This window comes from Nomia melanderi, chromosome 5, assembly GCF_051020985.1.
Source record: "Nomia melanderi isolate GNS246 chromosome 5, iyNomMela1, whole genome shotgun sequence".
Taxonomy (NCBI): domain Eukaryota; kingdom Metazoa; phylum Arthropoda; class Insecta; order Hymenoptera; family Halictidae; genus Nomia; species Nomia melanderi.
The window spans coordinates 7,367,852-7,389,790 of record NC_135003.1 but is presented as its reverse complement, the minus strand read 5'-3'; the positions used below and the strand labels follow the sequence as shown (position 1 = coordinate 7,389,790).

General features: G+C 38.6%; 1 protein-coding gene and 1 long non-coding RNA gene across 5 annotated transcripts in view; both read left to right on the top strand.

Annotated features, from left to right (window-relative positions):
• Positions 1–6,179, top strand: part of LOC116430901 (uncharacterized) — a 147,804-nt gene extending 141,625 nt beyond the window's left edge. For both annotated transcript variants that reach the window (XR_004235821.2, XR_012998721.1), the window contains one exon: positions 6,063–6,179. This is a non-coding gene — a long non-coding RNA (uncharacterized LOC116430901). The remainder of the gene's footprint in view (positions 1–6,062) is intronic.
• Positions 1–21,939, top strand: part of Fas3 (fasciclin 3) — a 442,301-nt gene that overhangs the window by 369,207 nt on the left and 51,155 nt on the right. The window lies entirely within an intron of this gene.

Sequence of the window (21,939 nt, the reverse complement as noted above, 5' to 3'; positions counted from 1 at the left end):
TTTCCCGTGTCGTCGTTGACGTACGCTGCAACAGGTTCCGTTCCGTTCCGTCTCATGCTCGAACGAGCTCACGGCCGGCATTGTTTCGGCGCAGAGCGTAGACGATTGCTTTGAGAGGACCAGAAAGCATCCCCTTTTCCAGGTGGCGGCGTCGTCGTCGTTCGCAGTGACGCGAAACCTCCTCTTTCTCTGCTCCACTCTTTCTGTCTCTCCTCTCCTCCCGTTCTTCACACACCATCGACGGTTCCGTCCACCCCGAAAAGAGATTAATTCTACCGCGACCGAGCCACCATGTAAAAACCCGGATTTTCCCGATAATCGACGTATCCTCCGCTAGGCTGGTTCCTTTCTCTGTGCCCGTCACCCGGGTTTCGACGCCCAACCACCGTCGCGTCGCTATCCTCGTCTCACCCCTCTGGCCTGGCCCGGTCGTGTCCGACGGGAGAGAAATATCGTTCGACGATTATAGTTTTCGTCGCGTCACGATTCTCCACGGGCGAACGGTTTTTTCGGTAGCTCGAAAATTTTCAAGGGAGAGTTCAGCGCTCGAGGGTTTCGCGTTGCGCGTTGGATACGGGGATCCTAATTTTTGTATGAATACTCGAGGGATCTGGTTTCATTTAGAAAATATTAAATTTTATTGGAACTTAATTGGAAGAGAACTCGATTGGAAGAAAATGGATTTTTCATTTGTGTAAAATGTAGTAAAGAAACGTGGGAGATTGGAGTATTTACGATGAACGTCGTTTGAAGCAGAGACAAGTGATTATTGAATATAAGATAGTTTGTTTATGTGTAGCGATTTTTTAGTGTTCTTAAAATTTTTTGGAAGAGTTTGTATACGTACATTCATGGTATTTGCTTTTGATTGTGGATAGATTGTGATTTTAAACGCGCATGTTATTGTAAGGTGATTTAATAGATGAATATTATTATGATAGTATATGCTATGATAAAGGTGGCTTATGGTATTTCAGTCATTACATACTCCTCGCTCGTGAGTTTAATTTTAATGTTCAGCCTCTCTGGTGTAACAATATATTCACGAGCCTCGTTGAAGCCAGTATCTCCACTGAAAATGGTGTAATAAGATATATCTAGAAGAGAAATACAGTAATGTATAGATAACCGGATTGTTTTGCCAATGGTAAATCAAGAAAGAAGATAACCTTTATGTTTCGTGCACGCTAATTTAATTCATATGCGTTAAAGAAGTCTAGTTTCAAATTTTTTAAAAGTAAAATTAACCTAACTAATCAAGTAATTGTGCAGGTGCACGCATAAAATAAAGGTGTAGTTAAACATAATAATTAAAATCTACTAAATCTTCACAGACCTCTCTAACGCCTACTGCATACTGAACTATATAATTCATTTACTTTATAATTAGACAGCGCATATTTCTCTTACCATAAAATTTCTAAAAAAAAAAAACATTTCCAAACTAATATACCACGTTTCCAATAAGTATTACTTTTACGTCAGTTAATATTTTACTGCATGGGAAACCTATCAACCTAATAATGAGATTTGCAAAGATAATTTACCTGATCTTTTGTTCTTTATTTCCAATGAAATTATCATCATCTCAAAGGATATAACAATTAAATCATTCCTAATAATCAATTTTATTTCAAGATTGACAAGATGAAAAAACAAATTTGTCTGGGATGAAAAGAATTAAATAGTCTGAGGGGGACAATTGGATCGTTTCGCTCGAGATCGACCAGAAGAACCAAATAGGGTGGGAGGGTGAAAGATGGTGGGGACAGGGATCGATAAGCGATTTTCTGCGTTTGATACGATAATTCATTTGCCTTCCGAATCCCGGCGCAGCCTGACGTCCAAGATACCGTCGTCTCTAGCCGGCCCTTTATTATGGTAATTTCATTCAGGCTTCTGACATTGATATCAGCAATCCGTTTTCGATTCGTATTGAAATAAGCCCCGATCTGTTTTGTGAGAGGGAAAAGAGGCGACATTCACCGTCGACGCCGCAGCCTCCGAGACTTTCTAGTCCCCCGCGGGGGGAGTGATTGTCGTAGCACAACATCCTCCCAGTCGCTTGCGATCGAAAACGGAGGAATCGATTCGGGGAGCTGTCGCCGCCACCGATTCGACAATGGGCTCGTGTAAATGGAGAACGCGTAGATAAGGTAACGCGGGGATAATACTGTCGTAGATGAAATCGTGGTGAACGAGAATCTGGTATTCCGACACCGCGAATTCGATAGAGTCTCGGAAACTCGAATGAACAAAATGGCGTCGCGTCGCGTGGCGCAGTGCACATTCCTTTGTTGGATTGAAGTGTCGAAAATACGAAAAATGGCGAGAAATCGAACAATATATAAATATTTTTCGCATTACAAGTGACACTTATTTTTGTATATTTTTTAGTAGACGTGAATAATGGTTATACAGTACCAGTTCCTTCACGACAGCCATATTCGTATACAAATCTACAATCTATTCATCATAATCCAAATACACAACTTCGTAACTTCTTTATTGTTGAAATATAACTTATATTAAAATATATTAAATATTATAATCATACGGATGGTCTCAATTTATAGTCTCAATTGAAGATACTTCTCAGGGAACCGTATCATATTATTCAATTATCATAATTCAACTTTATCTTCTGATTTCTATTAACGTAACGAATTTGTCTCCGGCATCATTATTTTTCCGGTGTTCTCTCGAACTTCATTAAACTCGGTGCCGCGCACAAAGGGTTGCGAGTTGCGGGGACATCCTGTTTCGGACAAAACGGTCCTCATTTCTGATTAGAGAAACGTTATCGCGGCAAAGCGCGCGACTAAGGACGACATGGGACGCGTGCATCCGTACGGATTCATTTGGCGAGTAATTCCGTACGGCGAGGGAGAACAGTTCTCGATCCTGGCGTCAAAGACGACGTTCCGCGACCGTCTCAAAGAGCCGGGGTAAAACTGACACTTCACTCGCAACCATGGCCCGGAAATATATTACACAGGGATCGCAACGAAAATTAATTGCATTTTGATTTCGGGAAGTCCGGGCGACCGTACGAAAGTGGTTATTTTCCGCGTTGAATGCTCACCGAGGGATGAACCGCGCGATATGGGTCGAGATGCTCTGATAAATGTGTTTGTTCGACGCTCCCTGGCCGACCTATATAACGCGCTGGTGAAGATGTAATTATCAAAAACAAAGTGGCGACGAGGGGGCAAAAACGTTGCGGTTAAAACGGTGTCGTTTGCATGTCTAAAACCAACACGAATTTTCTATCTTTATTTAAATACCATTACAGTTTTGGCTCACGTCCATAATTCAACATCGCAATTAAAATATATTATATATTTGTAATATACTTTTATTATATTTATGATATACGTTTATAGTTACTTTATAATATTTCAAGTATCCATCATCATGTTTCCATGTTAATGGAAATTCCGGAATTTTCATATGGAAAATCAAAAGAATAAATCAGTGGTGAATTAGAATTCTGTTTTTTTTTTTTAAGTTCGCAGCACTAAATTCACTGTTCCAAGTTCCCTCGGCGAATTTATGCCCGTTGAATTGTAATAGATATACTTTGTTGGCCATATAGGTTTATAACTTTTCCCATTACAAAAATTCCCGATTTCAATACATAAATCGGAGCGCGACCGAAACTTTTAGTTGTAAAATTGAAATGAAAAGTTTTACCGTGTCCTCCTTATACGTATATCTGGCGGAATATATACTCGAGTGGAATAATAGGGAACGAAGCCGTGTAAGGGAGTCTGCGGACGGTTCAGTTTGGCCTAGATACGTACTTGAAAACTGATCGACATCGGCGAGTCAAAGCTTCGAACCACCAAGCACCACTCGAATAGGTCGCAGAGCCCTTTGCATTGCATATTTCTCCCTGTACGATAGTCAATCAACCAATCAATCGATTCATGCTTATCCGCCCATGCCGTGATCACAAGCTACGCGCACCGAGGACAAAAGAGAACAAACTCTGGTGTAATGGACAAAGCAGACTGCATGGTTGCTGGAACAACGGTGTCCTTCACGGAAAAGTGGCCAGAGACTGTATGTAGTCTTTCAGAAAAATCTCGTCTCAAAGTTAATTAATTACATCACCTGAAACTTACATTCAAATTTAGAAACACTATTTTCAAAGAACTGTTCCTATCTTCTTTATTAAGTTGTAACAATTAATCAATCGATATCTTCTCATGAAAAAAGGATAAAAACCTAAAAATTCTGTTACATCATCCCTTAAAAAAATATCATCCCTTGAATCCTTCTCATAAATCCCGCATATTATGCAGAAACCTTCTTACAACCTTGTTAAAAAAAAGAGAAAATAACGATCACATCGCTCGACTGCGCAATCTAATAAGAATTCCAGTCGTATATGGATAGCGGCAGAAAATTGCCAACGGGCACCGCCATCAGGAGCGTAAACGCAATTCTTCGGCAGCTGAAGTACAAAGGACCTCCATTAGGGGCGTAGTGTAAGGCAGGATGCGCTAATGACATTTCCCGCGCAATAAGGAAACGTCAGGTAGGAAAAGTAGCGAGCATTGTCAGGTGGAGAGCACTGGGGACGCGGACGAGAAATCCCACGAAAACTGTGTCCCGTGAATAATATCTGCCGGCGAACGAATATTTCCCGTCCTTATTTTCGATGTCTAATGGCGGGTAAAGGGGAGATAAAGCTGGAAACGAGCTCACCCGACCTCTCCGACGCTTTTCCTGAAAACTGAAATAACTTTTCTTGTCCGCGATGTATTAGCGAGACAAAGTATCCATTCCCGTTTCCCGTGTACCCTCTCGTCCCGCTGTTTTATTTGTTCGACCGCCGCGCCGGCTCGAACTTAATGGCAGAAAAACGTGACGGCGCCTGAAACCGTGGACTGATCCATATCGATGACGTAACGTTCGCCGTAACGATGCTTTAATTCTTCCCGACGACGCGATGAAATTCGGTGATATTGTTCTTCGCGTATATTGTTTGCGTTACCATAAAGGTGAAAGAGATCGACCGAAAATAAGTAGAAAATGAATTCAATCGGTGTTGTACATTATGAATGGCTCCAAATGGAAGCTAATCCGTTGTTGACAGTTGTAACAAATTAATTACGCTTCTTGTATGCCGCAACTCATTCCGAAGTCATTCAAGTTGTAGTTAATTTTAAGTATTGATAATTAATTCTAGCTTAGAATTGATACTCTTATAATTGGATAGTATTTGTTCACTTCTAAATGTTCATTTATAGTATATGTACTAATAGGATTAATAAATATTTATTAATCGTTTTATTTCTTATCGTGTTTTCTAATGAATAAGCATTCCATAAATTTTAAGTAATATATATTTGTACATGTGAAAAATGTAGATCACTTATAAATTAACGTAAACGATAAGATCAGTGTGATGTACTTACTTGATATAAAAAAGTTAGAATTGTTGTATAGTCTGCAGGAGGGATTAAAGTCGATTTTAATTATAAGGTTACTAGATAACATTGCATAGATTTGTTAAACGTGAATATGGCTGACAGCATCCTTTACTAAGAACTTGGGGAACCCGTTGAGAATGTTTCTGTTTACATCGCACTTGTCTCGCTTAAGTAGCTGCAGTCTCGAGAACGTAAACGCGACGGGCCCATATAAACTTTATTAAGACTACAGAAACTGCTTACTCCCTCATCGACATGGCGAAAGTCGGCGGGTAATTTATTGTTTGGAAGACAGAAGTTATTGTTGTGAAAACAGATGCTGAGCAGCGTTAATTAAGCAACAATTATGCGTTCCCACTGTGAATTCTCAGATGCACGAAGGTCAATGCGCACGTTCCATTTATATTTTGACTATGTAAACTATAAAATTTAAGATACGAAAGATTAATCAGAATGAAGCAGAATTGTATATCTCTCTTCCCAATATCAAATTATTACTGTTTCACTGTGTTAATATATACAGTGTACCCAATATTACAATTTAATAATCGACTTTTATAATTTTATGTCTACGTAATTATAGTATCAAATTATTAATTTTATTTTTGTTTGTTGCAGGTAAAGAAGTTTCATACAGTTCTGTCTTCCTCGAATTAAACAAAATATCCAAACATGTGATAGCTAGAAGTTTCGTGAGTAAAATCAAATACCTGATACACCTACATCAAGTATGGCCATATTTATATTTCATATTAAACAGATTTAAGTTAATTAACTACTATAAATATGTAAATGAAATTAAATCGAACGTACTTTCGTTAATATGTTATCGAAAACTATAATTACAAGAAATTTAATCATTAACTCAATATTAATTAACTCCATAATGTCATGCTTTGCGATAATATGCGCCCCACGAGGTTTTAATAATGTAACCATAATGCTGTATGACCTATCGATTATATTATCGACTATTATCGACACAATACCGTATTTAATTACTATCATAAAATTGATCAAATCCCAAGCATCACAGAAGAAAAACCTAGTTCGTTTGTTCTACGATCGTAAACGCAAAACCAGTGTACATTGACTACAAATAAATATTTTACGCTTTGCTTTTTTCTGTGTCGAATACATCACTTTGTTCGATCCAATTACTGGTTAACATGTTCTCCGTGTACATTTTTAAAATCAAGTCACTGATCCGCCCGTCCTATGATTTATTAATATTTTCTTGTATTTTCGACTTTTACACTTTATTTTCAAGTTATCTTTTTCCAAGAAAACAACCAAACATTGAATTTCACAATCTGATTACAGGAATACCTCACCTAATCATAATTATAACACTCCAATAACTATTTTCATTAATCAAAGTCAACAAACAAAGATCATCTTAACAAGTCTTTGATTTCACTACATTTTCTACATTTTTATCCATCTAAATGATCACATCTAACATCCTACATTTTCCATAAAAAGAAAACAAGTTAGTTTTACACATTGCCTCGTGTTACATCCACATTAATACCGTACTCTACAGCATACTGCACAAAATATCACAAATACCTATTCCATACTTAGTGATTAATAAACTCACCTATGCTCATAAGAACACGATCAACATCTCCGATTGCGATCGAAGATCGACCATGATCCAAATCCAGATCGCCACGAAACAGCGTCTTCTCAGACGCAGTAGGTGCGAGGGTTAATTTGCCACGCAGTTGGGTTCCCGTGCCCCGTCATCGGGAACGCGAGATTTCAATGTGCCGTCTTATTCGCCCACGCTAAAACACGATAGGAAGAGAGAGAGAGGGACGGAGAAGCCAGCTATGATAATACCTGGCCACGTAAACAGAGTTGTAAGGGGCGAGAGAAGATCGGGAGAAGAGAGAATTCGGTCCATGCAACCCCCCTCTCGCCCGGTCGGTATACATGTTCACAAAAGACGCGTATTTCTAACCTTCGAGACGCTCGAGCGGTACAAGTTTTAATTATGCCCGGGGTAGGTCTGGCTGCCGGCGTATCCTCTCGTTGCCATTTCAGACTGCATCTGGCGGCGCGATGATAACATTCAACCCGGTCCCGGGGTTTCTCTCTTCGTGCCACGTTCTCTCATTCAAAAGGGTGAACGGGGATGGAAAAAGGAGGGGAAAAAAAGAAGATGACAGGGCTACCGGGTGGGCGGAGGAACGACGAGAGTGCGTGACGCTTGAGAGAGACGGAGAGAGAAAGAGAGGGTGAGCGAAGGTTCCGCGAGAGGGGCGGCCGAGGAAAGAAAAAGCCGCCCTCATTAGGAGAGACCAGACTGCAAGAGCTCCGGTCGCGCAGCGTTCAAATGAGATCCAACGTCGGCCCGTAATGGCGTGAGCCGAGATTTTTGAGGTCTCGTCCTTTTCGGAGTTTCAACCTACCTTTCTCACTCTCTCTCTCGATTTTTTCAATCTTCCTTTCTCCTTTTCTCTGTTTCTCTTTTTTTTCCTTTCATTCGAGTTCTCGCCATCACTGTTCCTCTTGTTCGCCCTTTCGATTTTTCTCTGTCCCTCTTCCACTTTTTCTATGTTTCAATTTTTCTCTACCCCCTTCCTATTTCTCCCTTTCGATTTTTCTCGAGTTTTCTCCGTTTCTCTTCTTTTTTTCTCTCGCCATTTTTGTTCATCCCTCTCTTTTTCCGATTTTTTCCATCCTTCCCTGTTTGTCTTTCTTTCAATTTTTCTCCGTAATTCCTCCTCTTTTTCTATCTTTTCATTTTTCTGTATTTTTCTTTTCCTTTTTCTTGTCGATTTTTCTCTGTCTCTTTTCTTCTCTTCGCCTCTTTCGATTTTTCTCGATTTCTCTATCTCTTTTTCTCTCCTTCGATTTTCCTGTCTCTCTGTTTTTCGCTGGTTCCCTCGATCGTCGTCAGTAATCACGTCCAGGTTTGCTTATCTATAAGTTGCAACGATATCGGAGCTCGATGTAAATTTACGAAGGAAAGCGCGGAGAGAGGTGCTGTTCTAATCCGATCGATCGTGAAATGGTGCAGCTCGTTCTACTCTTTGACGCTTTTGAGTTTTAGGAATCGATCTCGCTGCGATTGAAGTAGAAGGGCTGAATTTACTTGCGAACACCGTGGGCGGCTAGAAGTTGGCAAGTTTCTACTGGAACGAAAGTTCTGTAGAAAGATTTTTTTCCTGGCACCCGATTGAACCGGGATAGGTGGGAATTTCGATATGGTTTTCTTGTCATTTGAATTCTGTATGGAAGAATATTTTACATGCAATTTTGATTTCTTGTTGGTGACACTTTGGGTACACAAACTACTTTGAATAAATCTGAATAAATATGAGCTAATGGGACTGAAGAAGGATGAGAATAATTATGAACATGTTAAAGAAGAAATGTCTATACGTGTAATCGTTGAGCTTTCATGTTGACTTGAAATTGAAAGCATTATAGATATTTTTGTTTACATCCTTAAAAATGCTAATGCTTTATAAAGAAATACTACGAAAAAAATAGTAATGAAAATTTTGGTGTCTCAGTAGTTGAATACAGAGTAGCAAAAATAACACCAACATTTCGTGAATTCAGAGTATTCATTAAAAAATGTAAAAAACGTTTCATGCATGTTCGGCTTCACTTTTATCGTAGATATTTAATATTTAATAATAGTAATGTTTAATATTGTGCGTATGATAATTATCCTAATATTATCAGTATTTGTTGGTATTATAAGAGTATATTCAGAATATTTAGCAAATATTCGAAAGAAATTACTTTGCCGAGCGGGAGACTTATTTATTAGAAAATTGATTAGAGAATTATTTTTCTTTTATCATGCCAGAGCATTCTTATCCCCGTAACCGAAGCCACGCGGCTTTTTTTCCCGGAGATTTTTGCCGCGCCGCGGCATCCGGCGCGGAAATCGACCGTTCCATGGAAATTTATACGGCGAGGCTCGCAGGGAAATCCGCGGAAAGAACTGAGATCCAATCAACCGCAAAGTAATTCTTTTTGATCCCCTTTGACGCCTTCCGATGGAAATGAGATCCACCGTCGTCCCACGGTAACCTCGAGTAGACTTAGAGCAACGATATCAACTGGGATTCTTATTGCTTTTATAGCGCGCGGGGGAGGAGGTTATTTTCACCTGAGAAAAATTATATCAGCGATATTGCCAGCTACTCTAAAGAACTCTTAAAAAAGGAAAATTCAGTTTCCTCCGAAAAGAATTCTAGCAACTTCGTTTAACCCTTTACCTTGGAATATCGTGTCACACTTGTAATGAATATGTCAAACAGAGTGTAACAAACATAAATATTACTCATTCTTTTTGAATTCGAATTATTCAGTTAGCTGCGTACAACGAGTATACACTTCATTTTAAAACCTAAAATTTATTTTATTTATTTATTTTTCCAGATAAACATGTAATTCTTCTTCATTTTGATGTAGTTCTTGGTTAGAATATATACAGATGCATTTCTCCTATGTTTGACGAATATAGACTGTATTATTTTCAAACTAATTGATTAAACATTTTTCTTTCATCAATTATTCTACTTTTCAGCAAACACAAACAAATAATATGTCTAGAATATTCCTCGTTTTCAATAAATTGTTGATGATAAAGTAGTTGTATCGGCCATAGTTGGAATAATAGGGCAAGGGGTTAAGAAATCCTCGAGGAAAGCTATTATTACAAACTTACAAAAGAAAGCGGAGGAAGTAGCCGGATATTCATTCCCCCGAATCCTGTCGAAGCATGAATTATAGACGTCCGATTAACTCGCGCTGGGCGGTGACGTCAATTTAAAAGCTTCATTCCATCGTACCGCACGTTCGAATAGCATTGATTTGGCAAACCTTCAAGACCAACCGGGAGAGAGCCGGCCCATGGACCGGACAGGGCAAACAGGGGCCGTGGATACCGGAACAAGCGCGCGAGAATAGGCACAAAGGGGACTTAAAATCGGGCAGAATAGCGGGCCGATGGAAGAATGCAAGAAAGGGAGGAGAAGAGGAGTAGCGAGCCGCGCTACAAACGCGCGTAGGCGCAGCGATGAGCCCGGTGCACTCGTCACAGCCCGTGTATACACCCACTTTTCCTTGGCGTTGCACTTACCAGATTGCACGCCGACAATCTCGCGAGGGGGCTCGAGTCTCTGCGAAAACATAAAAAAACGAAGAGAGAGAGAGAGAGAGAGAGAGAGAGAGAGAGAGAGAGAGAGAGAGAGAGAGAGGGGGGTGGGAGAAGAGACAAGAAAGTAAAAAGGAGATAGATGTAATGAAGAAGTAATCGCCGAAGATAATTTAATTAACTGTGTTTTAACACTTCACCTATTTGAATTCGAATAATTGGATTTTCAATGGTAACGCTTTTTTAAACTAACGCTTATCGATTGAACTATTTTGTTTGCATATTCCAGGCCTAATTATATTATACAAAATATGATATTGAATTTTATACTTCTATCATTTTATAATTATAATATCAATAATTATTATTTATAATTATAATTATACTTATTGTTCGCACGTTAGCGATCGAATTACGAGCTCTCCAAATGCATCAAACTGGAAAAGCTACAATGAATCAAAGTAATATTTTCACTCCAATAAATGAACGAAAAGAACAGCATCAGATCAATAAGAAGAATGATGGAGAAACTAAAGAGGAAAAATAGGTAAAAGGGAAATGACTGAAACGATAGAAGAATGGTCGAAAAGCAGGAGGAACCGGACAGCTTCCAGCGTTTGATTTAATTAACATTCATTGACACGCATGTTTCGAGCTGTTGAGCTCCACTGGCCCGGACAGCGACTTTCTCGCGGATATTTTCGAGGATGAAATGATATTACATTTTACCATTGGTCGGCAGTTGGTGTGTCGCGCGTATGCGGAGTACAACTATTGAGCCGGTAATTCATGACATTTCCCTCCCCCCCATCGACGGTGACTACAAAGGTATAAATATTCGTTTGTTTACTTTGCTCGCCCGCCGCAGATGCAGCCCGCGGGCAACACCGCTAAACCGCGTGTGCTGCTGGAGAGAAAGAACCGAGTCGGACAGTGTAATAGTACATCCTACGGTTCTCTCGAAAATTGCTTTGCGCGGCGAATCGCACTGCCACGAACTGGGTAATTGCATGCGCCCGTGATAAATAGAGGCGCGGAAATGCCGCGGATTGAAGATCGTCCGAAGTGTTCGCGGTTCGGATGTAAATTGTTTCTGTTGGGGAGGATAATTGCTTTCTGATGGCAAAATGTAAGTTTTGATCAACCGAAACTGCAGAGTTTGAAATTTCAATGTTCGGAGTTTGAATTTTCAATCCTTTATTCTAAACATTGTATCAACTTTGGTTAACACTAAACGTACCACGTCCGGTCAGACGACCGGTTTCAAAATTTGATCGAAGAATCTTGTTTTTTCTTTTGTTCATTTTACTTTGTATCGATTCTTGTACTGTTCAGCTAAACGGTTTTTCAATATTTGTTTTCTTTTGTTTCTATTTCTACCAAGAAATATGTACTGCCTAGCTTGTCCCCTTTTATTTTGTAACCAGTCATTTGACTGGTCACTGGAGGAATAGGTATATTCATGTGGTACTTTATTATTTAGTATTGAAACGTTACTTAATTGTGAAATTTCACATGCAATATAAATCTATAAGGTAAGGATGCTGTATTTCTTCCTAAAACACACATTTATCTATAACTATAATATATATTTCGGATATATTCTAATGAATTTTGAAATTACACGCGATAATAGGAACATGGAATTAGAAGAACAAGTGGAAGACGGTTACCGTTGAGTAATCTCAGATTAGACGACCGAGATCCAGCCGGTGGAAGAAAGATATCTTAAGTTCTATTCGCGGTAATGACACTCGAGGGAGGAAAAGAGAAGAGAAGAGAGAGAGAGAGAGAGAGAGAGAGAGAGAGAAGTCCGCGAGGATTCTTAAATGCGCACAAAATAGGGGAAGAATGAGAAGTCAAGCTTATGAAGCGGAACAGACCGCACACAAACCCCTATCGTGCACTGGGCAATTTAAAGAGGATTCCGTTCAGAGCAAAGTGGTCGGCGCACATTGATGCAGCCACCAAATCCAATATCTTGCAGCGGTTACCGAGAAATTCGGCTCCTAGATCAGTGTTCCTCCTGATCCACGAAATGGCCGGTCTATTCGCCCTCATAATCGACTTCGTTCGCAATATCGTTTGATCGATTGAATAGTAATATTCTCACTACCGCACAGATATTCTTATTCCTCGAGAATATCGGTGGAAACCGCTACATTGTTTCTTATATATGGAATATCTTTTCCATTATATCGTACAGTCGGGCTGAATGGCCAATGTAAATTGTTAAATGGAACGAACGTAGCTGTTCTTGTCGCGTTTATCGTAGAACTGGCTTTAGGGGATGCTGATATTAATGTTGCATAATATTACAAAGTTTCGAGTCGTGTATAATAAAATAGTCTGAAACATTCGTGCATGATATTACACTTATAGGTCCATTCGGAATTACTGGTTTACTTGTTAATTAGTTTCAAACATGTTCGAAAAGATTCAAACATTTCGGAACGGTCGACGACAGGGTTATCGTCTTTGAAGCTCCAAGTTAAACAACGGGGTAAAATTCATTCCAAAAATTGTATCCGCTCGCGCCATATGGAACGATCTGCATACGTTCGTTTTAATATCAAACTGTTGACGCGATGTCGTAATCACGACAATACTTCAATTCCAATCGGAAAATTCGATTCGCGACTCGTTAGAAGGTAATACATTTTTATTCCCAAACGGCTGTTCCGCCGTCAAACGCGTCGCGCCGCGTTGCGAATAAATAAGTTCGTTATTATTCCAGGGCCGTGCGGGAATAAATGTTGTTTATTAATAGGACGCGGCCCGCGATATTCTCGATTTACATTCAATGGACGCGACGTAACAGATGTAATGAAATGGACGGCGCGCGTAGACGTGTGTATTCACGTGAGCCGGGCATGAAAAGCTGCGGCCGCGATTCGGCCCTCCGATGCTTTTTATAATCCCGTCAGGCTCTCGTAATTTCGAGCATGCAAATGACCGGCGCCGCGCGGTTGCGGATATAAACCACGTAACCCGGCGATGATAGAACACGCTCGGTTACCTACGGGCTTCTTCTTACCAAGGGATCGCTGAGAAAAGATCAAAGGAAACCATCAAGTATGTATCTCGTTAATTATTCAAACACTTGAATGAGATGGATTCCCTCCGCGATCTCGAACTCTTCAGACAGCTGCGTTTCACGGACAATAAATTAACGATGTGCTGTTGGAATTACAGCGAAATGGAAACAAAACATTTCTTTTAGATAATGAGGTACTTATCGTCGGGATTGATTGAACAGGCGAAACAGTCAGCTTCAAGCTTTTTGTGTTCAGTAATTAGTATATAAGGTTAATGTTGTTACTTCGCATCTAAGTAGTAATATAGTAGTAATATAATAATTAAAAAATTTGGTAGAACTACGAAAATTTGAGGAAATATATTTTTATAATCATTATAAGATATGGCGAGTTAGCTACTTTGATTGTTCCTTAGCTCATGTTAGTGTTAAGTAGGAACATATATAATTCTTAAAATGACCATTATTTATGATAATTCACTAAACATTGTTTTCCAAGCTTTTCGAAATTTCAAAACTTCATCAATCTCGAATCTACTCTATCAATAAATACCACGCGTCCTCCGAATCTTTACAAGAACTAATTGAATTGCATCTGAATCTCTCTCAGTACTCAAACCCTTCATAAATAGGTCCCAGCGTCTATCATAACCAAATACGATCGGATTAAATTTCGATAGCTGTCGCGAGCAACGAAAGATGTCGGCGATGTCGGTGGTTCATTAAAATTCTATCGATATCTCGACGCCAAAAAACTGTCGCGCGGGACAACGGAGGCACAGTCTGGAATATTGGATCTCTATGACAGTGTCAGCGGAGACAGTTAAAACCGCATCAAGCATCGTTTTAGTAGGATACGGTGCATCCTTCGGCCAGCTAGGAACCTATCCTCGAGCGAACCACGCCTTCCTAATGCTGCTGCCAACGGCAAAGTCCTCAGACAGCAGAGTCCGTAGCAGAGACGGCGAACCGATTCAATATCGGCTCACAAGACCCGCGAACCTCTTCCATCGCGTCACGTAACGAACAGTCTTGTTTGTTCCAAGATACTTTCCTTTCTTCCCGCAGAACCGGCTTTCACGGCCGTTGTTCTCTAGAACCCGACGCTTGGGAATTAATTACGGAGGAATTACTTAGAGTGACTTAGACGATTTGCCGCGGACGATGGAACATTGTAAAGAGAATTCTTTTCGGTTTAGTCTTCTATTTGTTCTTCGTTCTGTTTTGTTAGCATCAATGAAGATTGCACTCTGACCATGAGAAAACTTTGTATCGCCAAGGAAATTTGTTGGCTGTTCTATAAGTCCTTTCAATATAAAATTTTGTATAAATTATGTGTGCATATATCTGATATAATTACCATTCAATGCGTATTAAACATTTTTTATGGTAATCGCATTCTGAACTGTGTGAAGCACTGTAGTATAAGTATTTAAATGTAATATTTATTATATTTATATTTTTCTATAATATATTGAAAGGTTTAGAAAAAATCATATTTTTCTGTTTAATATCGGGTGTACGTGAGATTCATTTTTGAAGACCTGAAATTGCATAAGTGTTCAGACACCGAGGGTGAATTTTGGTTAGATTTTAAACAGCTGTGAATCGTCTTTAATCTGATTATCAACACAGATGCGGCGCGTTTCGCAAGAACCTCTTAAGCCGATCCCGGTTCCCGTGGATTACGAATGTCTTACAATGCCGTCGACCATGTAACTTTCCCTTTGAACCGAAGGATACGTGTTCCCCGTTCTTCGATGACTCGTGCCGTTTAACTGCGGCAGTTTCAAACTCCGACATTCTCCAGAGTTCGTGCATCCCCCACGAACTTCCGAATTAATGTCCACTCGCTTACCCATGGTCCCTTTTCTTCGTAATTTTCAGAGTAGAAAGTCGCCAGCTGTGTCCAGGTCTGATTATACTAAACACTGGAGCGCGCTCGAAAGTTACTGCAAGACTCAAATATTTCATATATTCCACGTTTCCAATCTACATTCATAAAAATAGCTTCAGAAACATTCATTCATCAGAAGACAGCCAATTCGTAAATCGTTGTTACAATCTTTCTTATTTTAGTATTTTCAGACGATTTTATGTGAGTCCTTTATATAATCTCGAATAATAATTATCCATACATATTTCTTATTAGAAATTATTAGAAATTATATATTTATAATAAGTAATATCCCTTATACAGGGTAAGGCACCTATATCGATTACCTCGAATAATTACTTAATGGTAGAGTTTATGAAAACGTTGAAATATGGAATTTAAATGGCATCAGAGAGCACATCTTACAAGGTGCGTACTTTTTTTGTCGATGGAGGCGTTTCAGAAATTTCAAGGTCACCTTGATATTTTTAAATGGAATGACCTCCTTTTTGTACCATAGATCGATAGAGTATCAAATTCTGAGTATAAAAGTGTTAACCTTCATATGTCCTAAACCTGATAGTTCATCAGTACAAACTCCATCCAACTCTTTCTACAAATTACTCCAGAAAAATGTGAATTCATTTAAAAATCGAAATTCGACCATTAATCAGCGACACGAAGGTTTCCGACTGTTCCCTCTCCGTCTTCAATTGTTTCGCTAAATTAAATCGAAGGAAGCGGCGCGCGGTGTTGACCCTCAGCGAAATTCTTCGCGGTGAAAGTTCTCTCACCCGTGAGATTTCATGGGCTGAAACGTTCACACTTTGAAGGGCGGATTGTGAGGCTTGTAATTTATCGACGGGAGAGTCACTTCTGGCTTTTTCGTGGACGTCGTTCTTCGCCCTTCGTTCGCCCTTTCATCGCCCCGTTCCACGGGTTTCCGCGCGCCTCGTTGTCGTTCAATGATTTTTTCATTTCCTGGCCACGGGGATACTTCAGCCAAGTACACTCGTAGCGACCTCACCCCTTCTCCACCCTTCTGGTCTAAGGACCATCCATTAAAACCAAAGAATATCCGGGAGAAATCACAGTCAGATTACCCCTCGCCCTCTCCATCGACTTTCGCCCCGGAGTGGTTCCTTCCGATATTCGCAGCGGGTTACTTATATTTCGTACCCTCCACCGCGATTGTTCCTCGAGTTATCTCGAGCTCATTGTCCGGCTTAATGCCGAACGCAAGAAGATACTAGGGAATTTTAGTCGGTGTGGGGGATGGTTACTATTTGTCGTATTTCGGCTGAGCATCAGTGAAATGGCAGCGCGAACCGAACAAAAGTGAGGTTATGTGAAACGGTAAGGTGAAATGTAGAATAGATTTATTTTTCTATAATTTCTTCTATAAGGTGTATATTTATATTCTATGGATAGTTAATGGAATTTCTTACTCAAATAATATTGAAGAATATTATAGAAACCTATTACTCTTTTATTTATATTTGTAATGGTTTTTATAATATTTGTACTAAATATTGTTACCAAATGAAAGAAATTTGTTTTAAAAGTTCGGTGAACGTGGTGTACTAATATTTCATTCAATTCTAATTGAACTATATTATTCTCTTTGATATCAACAATCTTTTGCGATAGATAAGTGAAATATTACAAGATTTCGTATGCTTAAATACTCATTTACTTTCGTCATACGCATCCCCTCCTTAACGTGGCAGCAATTGTTATTCAGCAACATCACGGCGTGCTTTTTATCGCGTATTTCGTGTCCCGCGAAGGAGCTTTTATATCTTAAAGCCCGGCCCGTGTTTCGCGCATGCAGACTAATGTTCCCCGAGAATCTGTTCGCTGTCTTTGTGTTACTACGCCCGGCAATTTATCACTGAGGTAATATAACCCGTGGAACTTTTGTTATTCCACGGCGAAAGGGAAGCCTCATTGCCGGCAACAAATTCTTTATTAAAAAAGTTTGGGAACAAACGTACGGCCGCACAATTTCCCTCGTCAAAAAGGTAATACACCATGAATTCATGGGGAGCGTCGCGGGAACTCTTGATTACGCCAGTCTTTTGTGCGCACTTTAATGTTTATACGCGTTGTACCCGGCTAATTCCGCTTGCCTCCACGGCTTCAATGATCAGCCTCGTGGTCAATTCCGCCGTGCAATCCGCCGCGAACGCGTTCGCTCAAAAATGAGATCGTTCCCGTCGTTTGTCTACCGCCGAGTAAATAACGGAAGGTCTCCCGCCAGCGAAAATTTTAAATCCCTTCGCTTAAAGCAGATTTTTTTTCTCCGCGGAGCCGCAGAAATTGCACGCTGCCCGCGCATGAAAATCGCTACATTAAAAACGGTAGAGAATAATGTTGTTGTTTGATATACATAAAAACACAATCCTCGATTTAATTCAAATTTCCTTATTCCCACTAGTTTTACGCGTCGTATTATGTTCCTTGAAAAATAAGTTAACATCGAACGATGGTTGTTTATAGGAATTTCCTATTTTATAAATTGGTGTGCCGAATCCAGAATCGAAGCTACGTATGTATTTGTTGAGTCTCTTTAAGCTTGAATTTTGTTGAATTCACTTTTAAATAATTTATTTTAGGATTTTGTTACTTTAGGATTGAAATTGGAATTCGGATAGTGAGAAAATGTGGAATGCAGTTCCATACTGACGGTTGAAAAACATAGTTTTTATTTTCTTATCAAATATCATATGTAATTCTGTTGTATTTTAAATTAAAAATTCTTTTGAATCAGTAAAAGCATTATTATATTTATAAATTAAATTTATTATGTAATGAATTATATTTTTTGGACATAGTATTTGCTTGCATCGTAAAAACAATTCTGCTTTTGTCAAGTTTAATTAGAAAAATTATAAAAAGCGTACAAACATGTGAGACATACATTTGCACTTTTATAATTAACGTTATAAATTAGTTTGTGAATAAATATATATTTTCTTATCGCTTGAATATATCATACTACTTACACGCGAGATTAAAGCGAAATTGGTTCGTCGCAGGAACCTGCGATTAGCAAATCGATTCCTGCATCGACTGGGTTATAATGCAAACAGGAAGCAGAGGATGATAGATGTTTCCTTCGACATTTTGAATTATTTCTCCTATCAAAAAATACACATGAAAAAGGGGATCCAGAATATTAATCAAAATATTCACAATCCCTAATCTTACATTATGTAATATTAATTCTGAACAAACAAAATGAATGACATTCCATTTTCAACAATAAAATCAGTGCGTCAGAAGTTCGATTAATTGGGAAAATTCATTTACATTCTGCGGTATTCTGCGTTGTAGTTAAACGAACATATATCGGTTTACAAAATAAAATACTTTTAATCAAGGATCACGTGTTGCATAGCAATCACTGTAATGGAAGTTTTAATAAAACATATTCCACAATGTATTTCGATAAATTCTCACGAATGTTAAAATCAATGCGGTGTAGCGCGCAGTTTGCATTTATCCCGTATTATGATGGCGGTAATTTCATCGCACCACGATGTCTAACGTTGAATAATTTCATATTTCGAGTAAGCTTTTAAGTTAATTTTATATTCGCTACTTTTTTGCATATTGCAATCACGGCTAAAGATCGATGCGTTTGTCCGATTGATTTGTTATTCCGACAACGTATTACGACGAGGGCGGCCATTACCTGATTACAATATCAGCGTTAAACGAAAACGTTACTTTTACTGCTCGGCCGTTTAATTTGTCGCGAATATTCTCCTGCCATTCATTTTACCGGAATGCAAAGGTCGATAAACCGACTTCTGAATTAATTACGCGTAACCGCTTCGGAATCGCTGTTGATACGAGCGTGTAACGATGACGTATCGGTGGTACGATATCCTCAGTTGGCTATGTGAGTAAGTACCTTTTTACTGAAATCGAATTGACGTTGTTATACGCATGATTATTCACGATGCGATTAATAAGAAAGTTTACGAAGCGTCATAAAGATACGTTTTTCTGTAGTATTACACGTCTAAATTAATTCGACTTCATTTGTGGAAAAACGTTGAACGTTACCTTATATATCACAGTTTCATAAATGAACTTCATTTATTTTCTGAAACTCTTTTCAATAATTAGTTGGGTAATCCTGATTTTTATCAAAATTCTCTTTAAAAATTTTCTTTAAGGAAAGCATATTTTCAGGTTTGATTGAAATTAAAATAGTGTAACATTTAATGTGTATCTTTAAATTTTCGATTATTTCGATCACAACGAACTTTGAAATGAATTTTTAATCTACAATCTTCAGGTATTAATAAATTGGTTATTGTTGTATTAATAACTACGTTTTACTGAACTAATTTACGTGTCTAATAGATTTGTAAACGAGATTAACTAAGGAAAGTAAGGAAAATTAGAAGGTTCAGATGAAAGGGTAGCCGATTATATCGCGGTGTTGTTTCGGAATAACCCCGTTCACGTGTATTTAACCATGAATTATCCAAGCGCTAAGTTTTCGCTGCACCTGGCTAATATCCAATCGAGTTTATTGGCTTAACAGAATGCACAGTAGATTTCGGTCAGATTCAGCTTAAACTCGGACGAGAATCGCGTTAGGTCTATTAATTATGAATCAAACTGAGAACAAATCTGTATAAACACTGTATACACTTCGCTGGAAACATCAAATTCGCAAAAAAGCAAATTTCCAAAGTTTCCGATAGTTTCTAAACAATTTCTACAGCGAATTTATATCGTTTATAACCAAAAAACTCATTAGTGTAGCTGTCTTTCAACAAAATTCGTTACATTCCAATTTGAAGAGAAATTGAACTTTAAACGCGCAAACTTTAAATGTTATTCAAAGTGTACAAAGAAATGCATTCTTAACATCGAATGTCTCCAAATAATTTTCGTTTCCATTATTTTGTATTTATGATTCTTCTTATTATATTTTCTTTATATCAAATAGTTGAAAACTTGTGTATAGTCGAAAAATCGTGAACACATACGGACTTGAGGCCAGTGTTAATGTTTCTTTTTGCGAAATATTGTGAAAAAATGACCGCGATTATTATTGGGAACGTTGGATTGTCGCGCGACACGAAATAATACCGCAACAAGCGCCATCAACACCAATTGCGTCCAATTTCGCATCCCTGGCTGTTGCGTGGGTTTAACGATAATGTTTGGGGCCGGGTTTACACCTTTGGTTCGACATCTAGCTCGCGAAAACACACTGACTCATAATTCTACACTTGACTTGAGATCGTGTGTACAGATAAATGTAACTGGGCTGTTCGTGCTTGTTTCGCGACTGATGACTCAATTTTCTTCAATAACAACTGGAGACTATTCTCTGAAAGACTGATAACAAATCACAAAGATCGAGAGATTTGTAGAATAGAAATGTTTGAGGATTTGAATTTATTAAGTGCGAAGACTTTGCTGCTCGAGGAACTTTAGAAGTTTCAAGAACTTCGTTGACCCCAAAAGATAATGTTCGCAAATTTCGAAGTTTTCAAGATACAGAGTTCAAAATATCAGCGCCGTTAGAACAGGAAAATCGAATGTTCAATGTTTGGAACTGCAAGAATTCAATGAATAAAAATCTACATAATTTAAAATTCTTCATTCCAAAAGTTTCAATTTTCAGAATCTCACAGGTTGAATATAAAACATTCAAAGACTAAAAAAGACTAACGAACCCGACGCATAAAGCTTAAGAGCTTAACTACTCTGCTTGAAAGTTCCAAGACATAAATTCTATAACTAAAGGTTTTCAGATTGTAAAATAATTCTACAGTCCACAGTTTAAACCTTCCAAACTTCAATACGTTTACATATTTTTAAACTTAAAAAAGCGATGAAAATTTTGTAGAAAAATATGTATAGAAAACATACCTTTAATCGCTTCTGAAAAATATCTTACAAAGTGCTAAAAGAAATGAGTCAGTGTTCATCTGTATTAAATTCATTTTAAGCCTTTGCACTTGAGAGGTGACTCTCAGTCACCACTTAATCTGGTATAGCAAAATTCTAAAGTCTTATGTATAATTTTAGACTTTGTACAATGTATCGGTATGTGAAATATTGGAGTGCAATCATTTTATTTCTTAGTTTATGTGTGTTTCTCAGTAGTTAAATTCAAAGAATATCGTCTATACCTGATCGGAAAATGTTGAATATTTCTAATGCAAAACTTTCGACTGCAAAGGATTAAAATAACCGCAAATCTAAATTTCATATCACGATGCAATAGTATTCAAACTGATGCTATAACAAGAAATTATCTGGTGTAGCTAAACGCCGTTTCCGTTTTGCAGTACCGCGAGCGTTCGCTCTTTAAGGCGTTTCATTTGCGTAAACGACGAAGCGGGGGAGCAAATATTAGTATAAATTAAATATTCTGTTAGTGTTTCGGCGCGCGAGGCATTTAACGCCGGAATCG